A 13410-nucleotide genomic window follows, 5' to 3' on the forward strand; every position below is an offset into this window, starting at 1 on the left:
GTCTGTTCTTGTACCAATACCATCCATTTTTATCAGTATGTCTCTGTAGTAGGGCTGGAGGTCAAGGATAGTGATTCCCCAAGAAGTTCTTTTATTATTGAGAATTGTTTATGCTATTCTTAGGCCTTTGTTTTTCCATATGAAATTTAGAATGCTCTTGCTCTCTGTGTGAATAATTGAGTTGGAATTTTGATGAGGATTGCATTGAATCTGTAGATTGATTTTGGTAGGATAGCCATTTTTACTATGCTAATCCTCCTGATTCGTGAGCATGGGAGATCTCTCCATCTGCCAAGATCTTCTTCAATTTCTTTCTTCACAGAGTTGAAGTTCTTATCATACATATTTTTCACTTGCTGGGTTAAAGTCACACCAAGATATTTTATATTATTTGTGGCTATTATGAAGGGTGTTATTTCCCTAATTTCTTTTTTAGCTGTATATTCTTAGTGAAGAGGAAGGCTACTGATTTGTTTGAGTTACTTTCATATCCAGCCACATTGCTGAAGTTGTTTATCTGCTGTGAGAATTCTTGGTAGAATTTTTGAAGTTTCTTATGTATGCTGTCATATCATCCACAAATAAAAATATCTTAACTTCTTCCTTTCCAATTTGTATCCCTTTGACATCCTTTTGTTGTCTAATTGCTCTGGATATACCTTCTAGTACTATATTGAATAAATAGGGAGAGAGTGGGCAGTCTTATCTTGTTTCTGATTTTAATGAGATTGCTTCAAGTTTCTCTCCATTTGATTTGATGTTGGCTACTGGTTTTGCTGTTTATTGCTTTTATTATGTTTAGGGATATGCCTAAAAGATCAGGGAATTCCTTTTAATATGAAAGAATGTTGTATTTTGTCAAAGGCTTTTTCAGCATCTAATCAGATGATCATGTGTTTTTTATTTTACTTTGAGCATGTTTATACAGTGAATTACATTGATAAATTTCCATGTATTAAACCATCCCTGCATCTCTGGGATGAAGCCTACTTGATCATGATGAGTGATCATTTTATGTATCTTGGATTTGATTTGTGAGAATTTTATTGAGTATTTTTGCATCAATATTTTAAGGGAAGTTGGCCAGAAGTTCTCCATCTTTGTTGAGTCTTTGTGTGGGTTAGGTATCAGTAATAACTGTGGCTTCATAGAATGAATTAGGTAGTGTTCCTTCTCTTTACATTTTGTTGAATAGTTTGATAAGTTTTGAAATTAGGTCTTTGAAGGTTTGATAGAATTCTGCATTAAAACCATCTGGGCCCTGGGGTTTTTTTGGTTGGGAGACTTTTAATGACTGCTTCTATTTTCTTAGGGTCTATCAGACTCTTTAGATGGTTTAGCTGATTCTGATTTAACTTTGGTACCTGGTATATGTCTAGAAAATCATCAGTTTCATCTAGATTTTCCAGTTTCATTGAGTATAGACTTTTGTAGTAATATCTGATGATTGTTATATTTCCTCAGTTTCTGCTGTTATGTCTCTCTTTTCATTTCCGATTTTGTTAATTTGTATATTGTCTCTGTACTCTTTAGTTAGTTTGGCTAAGGGTTTATCTATCTTTCTAATTTTCTCAAAGAACCAGCTCCTAGTTTTGTTGATTTTCTGTGTAGTTCTCTTTGTTTCTACTTGATTGATTTCAGCCCTGAGTTTGATTATTTCCTGCTAGCTATTCCTCTTGGGTGTATTTGCTTATTTTGGTTCTAGAGCTTTCAGGTATACTGTTAAGCTACTATTGTAAGATCTCTCCCATTTCTTTATGAAGGCACTGAGAGTTATGAGGTTGCCTCTTAGCACTGCTTTCATTGAGTCTCATAAGTTTGGGTATGCTGTGCCTTAACGTTTATTAAATTCTAGAAAGTCTTTATTTATTTCTCCCTGACCAAGTTATCATTGAATAGAGAGTTGTTCAACTTCCATGAGTATATGAAATTTCTGTTGGTTTTGTTGTTATTGAAGACCAGCCTTGCCAGGCAATGGTGGCACATGCCTTTAATTCCAGCACTTGGGAGGCAGAAGCAGGTGGATTTCTGAGTTCGAGGCCAGCCTGGTCTACAGAGTGAGTTCCAGAACAGCCAAGGCTACACAGAGAAACTCTGTCTCAAAAAAGGAAGACCAGCCTTAGTCTGTGATGGTCTGAAAGAATGCTTGGGATTAATTCAATCTTCTTGTATCTGTTGAGGCTTGTTTTGTGTCTGATTATATTGTCAGTAATGGAGATGGTACCATGAGGTGTTGAGAATAAGGTATATTCTTTTATTTTAGGGTGAAATGTTCTATAGACATCTACTAAATACAATTGGTTCATAATTTCTGCTAGTTTCACTGAGTACCTGTTTAGTGTCTGTTTCCATGGTCAGTCCATTGGTGGTATGTTAAAGTTTGCCATAATTGTTGTGCGAGATTCAGTGTGTGCTTTGAACTTTAGCAACATTTCTTTTACAAATGTGGGTTTCCTTGTATTTGGGGCATAGATATTCAGAATTGAGAGCTCATCTTGGTGGATTTTTCCTTAGATGAGTATAATAAAGTGTCCTTCCCCATCTTTTTTGATAACTTTTGGTTGCAAGTCTATTTTATTGGATATTAGAATAACTACTCCAGCTTGTTTCTTGGGACCATTTGCTTGGAAATTTTTTTCAGTTTTTACTCTGAGGTAGTGTCTGTCTTTGTCACTGAGGTGTGTTTCTTGTATGTAGCAAAATACTGGGTCCTTTTTATGTATCCACTCTTTCACCCTATGTCTTTTTATTGGAGAATTGAGTGCATTGAGAGATATTAAGAATCAATGATTGTTGCTTCACGTTATTTTTGTTGTTAGAGATGTAATCATGTTTGTGTGGTTCTCTTCTTTTGGGTTTGTTGTGAGAAGATTAATTTCTTGCTTTTTCTTGGGTGTAGTTTCCCACCTTGTGTTGGAATTTTCCTTCCATTACCCTCTGTAGGGCTGGTTTAGTGGAAAGATATTGTTTAAATTTGCTTTTGTCATGGAGTATCTTGGTTTCTCCACTTATGATAATTGAGAGTTTTGCTAAGGTACAGTGGCCTCATCTGGGATTTGTGTTCTCTTAGGGTCTATATGATATTTGTCCAAGATCTTCCAGCTTTTAGAGTCTCTGTTGAGAAGTCTGGTGTAATTCTGATAGTCCTGCCTTCATATGTTACTTGATCTTTTTCCCTTTCAGCTTTTAGTATTCTTTCTTTATTCTGTGCATTTGGTGTTTTGATTATTATATGATAGGAGAAATTTCTTTTCTGGTCCAATCTATTTGGTGTTCTGTAAGCTTCTTGTACATTTATAGTCATCTTATTCTTTAAGTTGGGGAAGTTTTCTTCTATAGATTATGTTGAAGATGTTCTCTAGCCCTTTGAATTGAGCACCTTCACCCTCTTCTATACCTATTATTCTTAGGTTTTGTCTATTCATTGTGTCCTGAATTTCTCAGATGTTTTGGGTTAGGAGCTTTTTGCAGTTTGAATTTCCTTTCACTGTTGTATCAATGTCTGTGGGAAAAAAGCCGCAGCAGAGGAGTCTTGGAGGCTTTCCACATGGCAAGTCCCACATACACAAGAAAGGTCTAAGGTTCCAGAGGCTGGAGGCTTTCTCGAAGGCAGGCCCCAACGACATGAGAAAGTCTTTGGTTCCAAAAGGGTTTATTTTCACGGTGGATGAATCTGGATGTAACCCCCTGAAACTGTGGGCAGACCTGAGTTAAATAGGGAAGGAGAAAGGAGGAAGGTCTGGGAAAGAATGCTTAATTTGCTCTGCCCGCTGGCCTTCATTAGTATGTAAATCCCTAGGGCCTGAGGCCTGTAGTCACACCCTCTACCTGTGCACTTTGGGAAGGGCTGTAATGGCCTATGTGACTGAACAATGTAGGTCTATGGAGACTAGACTTCGTGTCAGGACTCTAGGTTCTGGGGACGTGGCCGAATGCCTACCATTTCTCCCCTGGAGTCTCGGGGTTCCAGGCCCATGGCCAGCCATGAATCAAGATATCCTTACACAGTCCCACAAATGTCTTTTATGGTATCTTCTGCACCTGAGATTCTCTCTTATATCTCTTGCATTCTATTGGTGATGCTTGCATCTGTGACTCCTTCTCTCTTTCCTAGGTGTTCCATCTCCAAGATTTTCTCCCTTTGTGATTTCTTTATTGTTTTTCTTTACATTTTTATATCCTAGATGGTTTTATTCAATTCTTTCACCTGTTTGGTTGTGTTTTCTTATATTTCTTTAAGTGATATTTGTGTTTCCTTTTTAAGGGCTTCTACCTGTTTATCTATGGTTTCCTCTATTTCTTTAAGGGAGTTATTTATGTCCTTCTTAAAGTCCTCTATCATCATCATGAGATGTGATTTTAAATCAGTATCTTGCTTATTAGGAATTTTAAGGTATCCAGGGCTTGCTGTGGTGGGACAATTGGGTTCTGATGTTGCCATGTGGCATTGGTTTTTGTTGTTTATGTTCTTGTGCTTGCCTCTTGCCATCTGGTTATGTCTGGTGTTAGTTGGTCTTGCTGTCTCTGACTAGAGCCGTCCCCCACCCTGTGAGTGTGGCTATGTTGGTCTTCCTTGAGTCAGGCTGTCTCTGGTTATGGAAGGGTGTCTAGAGCACCTGATTTGTGAGCCTGGCTGTGGCAGAACTCCTGAGATACAAGATGAGTCTGGGTTTTGTGGGGGAGGAATGCTGAAGGATCTGCTCCAGGAAGGAAGGTGTGTCTTCAGCAGGGCAAGAAGACTTGCATCCTCTGAGCTCTGAGGGGTTTGCAATTAGCTAGGTATTTGAGTGGGAGGGCCTCATTTCTTTATCTTATCATAAACATGTACCAGAGAAAGCAATCCTGACTTTATTTTCTGATAACTTTTACCAGTTCTAAAATCCAAGGCACAATATTTATGTTTCTCTAGCACTTCAAATCTAGAAAGATTTGTTATGAAAACATAAGTTCTGGTGAACACTTTGTGTAGGAGTCACTGGAAATCTTTAGATGTGCTGCTTTTCATTCATATCCAAATGGTTTTATCTAAGTCAATAATTGCATTCTTCCCCATCCATACTGGTGTGGCTGGGGAGACAGAAATACCCTGCTCTTTCTCAAGATCTCTCTATAATATCCTACCCCATTCTGCCTAGACAGAACGCAGCCCAAAGCAAGATATATCAGAGCCTAGAAAACACAAGTCACCAAAGGGCAGTGAGTGGGAAATAGGATGGCGAGAACCAATTTCTGCCGCCCATTTCTACTAGCAGCCAAAGATCATAGAGGACTAGTCATACTATCAATAACAAAGAAATTAAGATCTTTCTAAGGCTAGGAGAAGTGGTGCACACATCCATAGTCCTCATGGTTCTCATTACTACTGTATTATAGGCCCCTACTAAGATGGCCCATTAAGCCATCTATTCAACTACTTTTCTAGTCCAAAGTGTCAATGTTATTCACACTTCTCCAAAGCCCAGCATGATGAGGCTTATCACAACAATACCCATTTCAGGTACCAACTTCTTTGTTAGTTACTTTTCTTGCTGTGAAGAGACACTATGACCAGGGAAAATTACAAAAGACAAAGGTTAGTTAGGGGTTGCTTCCACTCTTAGGGTGAATCCAAGATTATCACGGAGGGGGAAATGGTGGCAAGTACGCATGGCACTAGGTAAGTAGCTGAAAGCTCACATCCTGGCCCACAGGCACAAATCAGAAACAGTTATCTTAAAATGGTGCTACCTGTTGAACAAGTGAACATCTCTTCTAACAATGTCGCACCAGCTTCTCTTTCTTGAAAAATTCCACCTACTAGGTTACAAAGCATTCAGATATATGAGCCTGTGAGCCTGTGGCCTACATTCTCATTCAAACCTCTGCACTTGGTTTCTCTGCTTCTACAACACCATTTCTTTTCACTGCCTCTAAATTTGTCCCCGAAGCAGGAGCTCAACTTTAATGTAACAACTACTTGTTTATATAAACTTGGAGCATAGGGAGGAGAAGTTTTGGTGTGGCAAGACGATGTAGGGGGCGGGGAAGGGTGACAGAGGGTATGGGGTGACTGACAGGGCCAATTCTAAGGCTCTACATCAGCAACAGCTGAGCAGAGACAGGGCCAAATAGGTCCTGTTGAGTCACCCCAGTACAGAAGTGACTAAGACAGGTCTCAAACTCGAGCCAAACTTAGGCTTTCCCACAAGGCAGCAGAAACTCAAGCCAGACTTGGGTTTGTCCACAAGGCCCAAACCAGGGCTGAGATGGGGCCCAACAAGTTCCTCCATCTCCATTTGTTAGCTACTAAATAACCCCTGTCTTTCCCCCAACACTTTTACCCCAGACATTTGTTATCCTATCATCTTTAGAATCTACTTTTCATAATATATGAAACATCACAAGGTATGTTTCAGAGAGGAAGTAGAAGAGCATTAGACAGTAACTTAATGATATATAAAGAAAAATGGTGGGAAAATAAAGTACGCTTGTAAATTATATTAGAATGTTCATGAAAGAAAATGCATAAAAGTAGTGAACAACTTTTATCAACAGTCGCATTTAACAACATAGAAGTATCCTACCAGATAGACAATTGGAGCTCCCTTGCACACACACATACACACACACACACACACACAGGCATGCACAGAGGACAAAATCTGAGACATGCTAAGAAAAATGAAAAATGAGTGTAAAACTTCAAATGAAGAAAACAATGCTTGGAAAGATGGTTCAAAGTTTAAGAGCACAGGTTGCTCTTACAAAGGACCTAGGTTCAACCTGTAAATGTGAACATTTAAATGTTACAAAGAATCTGACATCCTATTCCAACATCCCCAGTAAACAGCCATATGCATGATTTACTGACATACATTCAGGCAAAACATTTGTATGCAAAAGAAAAAGCAATCCCTTGGGGAAAGAAGGTGTGATCTAGATATTATATTGAAGACAAAATACTCCACATTCACTTGTTTTTGATGCTTTGACCAGTTGTGAGTCTCTGTCTCAACCTTGGTTTACTTCAAAGAGAAGCTCCTGGATGAGGGTTCAGAGCTTCAGCAATACATGGCGATACAGATAAGTGTTTAGAAAACAGTCTGATGCTATGTCCATAGCAAAATGTAGTAGTCAGTTCATATGCCCCCCAAGCAAAGGGCTCTTCTCCCAGATATCATATGATATAAACTACATTATATGCAGGTATGAACTTCTCAAAGAATAAATTAAAATATATCTACCAAAAACAGCCCACAAAAAACAAAGAATCTGTTATGAATCATCCATTCTGAGCACAGGTAGTGAGAAGCTATGCTCCTGGCTAGACAGCAGAACAAAGTCTCAAAAGACCCATATCTGTAACTGCTCAATACAATTCCAGTGGTTCATCACATCATTGTATAATGTGCATTCCAAGTGTGTTGCTTGTTTATTTTTGTCCCTCTTTCTTTTTTAAATTAACTCTTGAGAGGTTTATAAAATATTATTTTGATCATATTTATTTCATTCTACAACTCCTTGCAGAGTCAAACGTCACACCTACATACCCAACTTTGTGTCCTTTAAAAGCCATAAAGTTTCATTTGTGCTGCATATATACCCCTGGATGTACAATCATCCACTGGAGTGAAATTGACTTACCAAGGTCCACTCCTTTAAATAAGACTGGCTCTTCCTCTCCTATCAGCTATCAATTGCCTATAGCTCCTTAGCTAGGAGTCACACTTCATGCCCAGATAACCTCTCCATGCTGAGATTATTTGGCTTGAGTTTGTACAGGTTTTGTTGCTTTGTTATTTTCTACTTAGAGAGGTCCCAAGGCTCCTTAGGAAGGAAGTCACTGGCCACTTCTGCCTGTAAGCCAACATACTGATTTCTAGCACTCTCCCTAACTTTTGATTCAGTCTCAAAAAAACTTACCTCTGTGACATTTTAGAGAAATATTTAAGGTAACAATTGTATAATTGTATTTTATTAGGTTCATGGGAATGGTCATAGGATAAGCTATTTTAAAAACAACTTAAGTTAATCAGGTACACCTATGAAGAGATTTTTAGGGACTCAAGCATCCACTGTCTACTTCAGCATCTGGGGCATTTTCAAACACACTCTGAGGACTTAGAACTTTGTCTTCAGCAAACTGACTTATGTTCTCACATAGAGACTATGCTACATTGAAAAGCCATGTGTTTAAAAGCATAGGAGCAACACAAATTAGAACTCATATATTTTTAAAGAGAACACCAAGTTGGGTAGGCAGAGATGAGGCATGTATCTGGAAAGAATTAGATGAGGGGATTAATATGATCAAAAATACATTGTAAAGAATTTTCAAAGAAATAATAGAAATAAAAAAAAATGTGAGTATAAAACATGTCTCTTTTTAGCACAATATCTTCAACATTTATCATATTGGAGCAAAACCAGAATGTCTTTCCTTCTTATGGCTGAGTAATATTCCTCATACAGATTGACACTGACTTTACTATTATTCTTCTATTGATGGGTTCTTCTCTTGATGGGTACTTCTATTGATGAAGTGGAGTGCTTCCACTTTGGGCTACTATATGCTATTATGGGCATTGATATTTAAGTGTTTGTACTGTTGCTCTTTTCAGTTGTATTTGCAATATATCCACTAATACAGGGTCACATGATCATCCCTTTTTAAAAATTTATTTATTTATTTATTTATTTACAATCCAACAGTTTTCCCCTCCCAGTCCTCGTTCCAAAATTCCTCACCCAATTCCTCTTCCCCCTATCCCTGAGAGGATGCTTACCCACCACTAGGGCTCCGCATCTCCCTGGGGCTTCAAGTCTCTTGAGGACTCAGCTCACCTTCTCCCACTGAGGCCAGACCATGCAGTCCTCTGCTATGTATGTGTTGGGGGCCTTGGACCAGCTGGTGTATGCTGCCTGATTTGTGACTCAGTGTCTGGGATCTTTCAGGGGTACAGATGAGTTGGGACTGCTGGTCTTCCTATGGGGTTGCCGTCCTCATCTGCTTCTTCTATCCTTCCCATAATTCAACCATAGGTGTCCCATTTTCAGTCCAATAATTGGATGTAAGTATCTGCATCTGTCTGTCAGTTGCTGGTTGGCTCTCTCAGAGGACAGCCATGCTAGTCCTGTCAGTAAGCACATCATAGCATCAGTAATAGTTTCAGGCTTTGGTGTCTCCCCATGAAGTAGATCCCCAGTTGGGCCAGCCTCCGGACCTCCTTTTCCTCCATCTCTTCTCTATTTTTGTCCTTGCTGTTCTTTTAGACAGGAATACTGCTGGGTCAGAAATTTTGACTGTGGTTTGGTAACATCTTTCCTCCTCTTGAAGTTCCCTCCACTCACTGTTGGTCACTTCATCTAAGGTTATGCCATTAAGCCCTGATAGTCATCTCTCAGGTCTCTGGTACTTTAGAGAGGGTCTCCTTACCTCCCACCATCTGAGACTGCATACTTCCATTCATTCTGCCGACCCTCTGGGCTTTTCTTCCACCAACTCCCTCATACCTGATCCTGTTCCCATTTTTCCCCCCATCCCCTCTCCCACCCAAATCCCTCCCTCTCTCTGCCTCCTGTGATTATTTTCTTCTACCTACTAAGTGGTATTGAAGCATCTTCATTTGGCCTTTCTGCTTGTTAAAATTCTTAAATTCTGTGAGCTATATCCTAGGTTTTCTGTTCTTTTTGGCTAATATCCACTTATTAGTGAGTACATACCTTGTATTTTCTTTTGGGTCTGGGTTACCTCCTTCAGGATAATATTTTCTAGTTCCATCCACTTCCCTAAAATATTCATGAAATCATCATTTTTTAATAGCTGAATAGTATTCCACTGTATAAATTACCACATTTTCTGTATCCATTCTTCTGTTTTGTGACATCTGAATTGCTTCTCACTTTTGGCTATTACAAATAAGGCCACTATGAACACTGTGGAGCATGTGTCCCTCTGGTACAGTGAGGCTTCTTTTGGGTAGATGTCAAAGAGTGGTACAGCTGAGGAGTTGCCCTGATACCTAAACCACACAAAGACCCAAAAAAGAAAGAGAACTTCTGGCCAATCTTGCTTATGAATATTGATGCTAAAATACTCAATAAAATTCTCAAAAACCAAATCCAAGAACACATGAAAACCATCACGATCAAGTAGGCTTCATCCCAGGATACAGAAATGGTTCAATATATGAAAGTCCATCAACATAATACACTACATAAACAAATTCAGGGGGAAAAGTGACATGACCATCTCATTAGATGCTGAAAAAGACCTTCGACAAAATACAACAACCCTTCCTGTTAAAAAAAAGTCCAGGAGAAATCAGGAATTCATGGCACATACCTAAAAATAATAAAAGCAATGTATAGCAAACCAACAGCCAACATCAAATTAAACAGAGAGAAACGAGAAGCAATCCCACTAAAATTAGGGACAAGGTTGTTCACTCTCTCCCTATCTATTCAATATAGTACTTGAAGTTCTAGCTAGAACAATTAGACAACAAAAGGATATGAAGAGGATATGAACAGGAAAAAGAGTCAAAGTATCACTATTCGAAGATGATGTGATAGTATACATGTTCACTAAAATCATCTGGCCCTGGGCTATTGGGGAGTGGGAGTTTTTTGATAACTATTTCTATTTCCTTAGCAGTTGGACTGTTTAGATAGTTTACCTGATTTTGATTTAACTTTGGCATGTGGTAACTGTCTAGAAAATCACCCATTTTATTAAGATTTTTTGAAATTATCACATTACTTTCAGAGTAGCAGAGAACATTTCTAGTAACAATGCACACAAATTTCAATTCCAACAACTCCTTTCAGTTGATTTTCTTTTTTGCTATAACAGTTCTAGTTTGAATATGAACTCCTTGGAGCTTTGATTTTCCTGAGATCAGTGGGTTGGGTATATTTTTCTTAGATTATTGATTACTGGTACATAGTCATTGTATAAATGTTATTTGAATCTTTGTCTAATTTTATATTAGGTTGTTTCTTTTGTTTTTAGGAGCTACTTGCTGACTACTGATTACTTATGCTGTGTTTATATTTGAGATAGAGCCTCATCGTGTAGCCTTGGCTGGACTGGAACTCACTATGTAGATCATGTTAGCCTCTGATAGGCAGAAATACCCTGCTGAGAGTATACGGTAACAGCTGCACCTGTGATGGCAAATGAAACTCCATTTTATGCCAGGTATCCATCTTGGTACCCACTAGCTATTTGTCTCTAACTCCAGTTCCTATGAGTTCTCAGTAACACTGACTCAGTGACTGTCACCCAAAAATGCAGTGCAGTGATTATGTACTTGCTGTGATATCACTAATATCACTAACTGATCTTTTGGCTTCTTTACTTGCTTACACCAATACCAAAAGATTGTTTTGACCTGTCTTTACCACTTAACTTTGTAGAACAGACAAACAATCTTTCCCCATACCTTTGTTTATAACATGCCTAAGATTAGGCCTTAAGGCTTTCATTCTGCTAGCCAATAAACAATTAATCTTTTAATTATAACTGGATTGATACAATGTTCTTATTCCTGGGGTCACAAAACTCACAACACTCCAGGCTCCTATCTGATCTTTAACTTATAAGCATTTGTCCCATTGCATGGAGTATATTTCCAAAAATGTGTTTATACCGTGTGATCATGAGATCCAAGATACATTCTCATGTTTGTAACATATACCTTTGCATCTAAAACAGGACAGCCACCTTGCCTAAAGTGGTTTTTGAGCTGCATTCCAGAAACTTGTCACTAGATGGCGATACAACATCGATCAAAAAGGAGTGATAGCACAGAGGTGCAAAAGTGTATGCTTGTGCACCACCTTGACAAGGATTGACAAGTTTCTGATATTGTGTTTTGATGTGACTATCTCAGGCTGTTGCTACAGGGCAGCTGAATTGGAGGTCACTCAGCGTCTTAAACAGATGGAGAGTCTTGTCTCTGAGGCTCAAGTCAAATCTTTGCTCTCCAGTTACCTCCATCCATCACTGAACAAGTCCTCATCGTGGTGGTGGTGGTTGTAGGGTGTGTGTGTGTGTGTGTGTGTGTGTGTGTGTGTGTGTTTCTCCTCTTTAGATTTTCTGGCCTGGGATTATTTATCCCTGTGTTTTTATGTCTGTGGTTAACCACTTTAAGTTGGAGTTTACCTTCTAACTCCTTCTGTAGGTTTGATTGTGTAAATAGATATTGTTTAAATTTGAGATTTTCATTATCTTATTTTCTCCATTTGGGGTGATTAAACATTTTGGTAAGTATAGTAATCTCATCTGGCATCTGGAATCTCTTAGAGTCTGCAGGTCATCTGTCCAGGGCCGTTTTGCTTTTAGAGTCTACATGGAGAAGTCAGGTGTTGTTCCAGTAGGTCTGCCTTTATATGTTATTTGTTTTATTTTTCCTTTAAGCTTTTAATATTTTTTCTTTGTTCTGTACATTTAGTGTTTAATTATTATGTGCTAAGGGGACTTTTTTCTGGCCCAGTCTATTTGGTTCTCTATATGCATAACTTTATATGTATCTTCTTCTCTAGGTTAGGGACATTTTGTTCCATGATTTTGTTCTGAGACTTTGACCTAAATGTTTTCTCCTTTCTCTATTGTTATTATTCTTAGGTTTGGTCATTTCATGATGTTCCAGATTTCTTGGATGAATTTTGCCAGGAGTTGGGGTTGTGAGAGGATGGGTTTGTTTGCTTGGTTGGTTGGATTTTTTCTGAATTTTGCATTTTCTTTCACCAAGATATTAATTTCATCTATCTTGCTTCAATGTCTGAAGTTCTTCTCTTCTATCTCTTGCATTCCATCATTAAGCCCACCCCTGATATTTCTGTTTGAGCTTCTAAAGTTTTATTTCCAGATTCCCCTCAGTTTGGATTTTCATTATTGATTCTATTTCCACGTTCAGGTCTTGAACTCTTTTATTCATTTCCTTACAGTCTTATTGTTTCATGGATTTTTTAAAGGGATATATTGATTCCTTCTTTGAGGCCCTATATCATATTCCTAAAGGATGTTTTAAGGTCATTTTCTTGTACTTCAGCCATATTTTAATATGATCAAGACATGCTGTGGTGGGGTTGATCAGCTCTATTGGAGACATATTGTCTTGCCTGTTATTGATTGTGCTTGCATATTGATGTCAGAGTATCTAGGTTTGAGATGATCATAATTCTAGGTGATGCTATCTGGCTTTTCTTTGTTGAGAAGGTGCCTTCTTCCTTGGTTTCTGCTGCCTTCTCTGGTTCTTAGGAAGATTCAGTAGCTTTTTTGTTTCCTGGTGGGGAGTTCTTTGGGGATCCTGCCAGGTGTAGCCACTGGGGTTTCTGAGCAAAATCTGTTTCTAGGTATTGAAAAATGAGCCAAAAATACAATGTGCTTGGGGAAAACTCAGTGGACACACAAAAGGGAGTAAA

The sequence above is a fragment of the Grammomys surdaster genome, unplaced genomic scaffold (genome assembly GCF_004785775.1).
Source record: "Grammomys surdaster isolate TR1022 unplaced genomic scaffold, NIH_TR_1.0 1089, whole genome shotgun sequence".
Lineage (NCBI taxonomy): Eukaryota > Metazoa > Chordata > Mammalia > Rodentia > Muridae > Grammomys > Grammomys surdaster.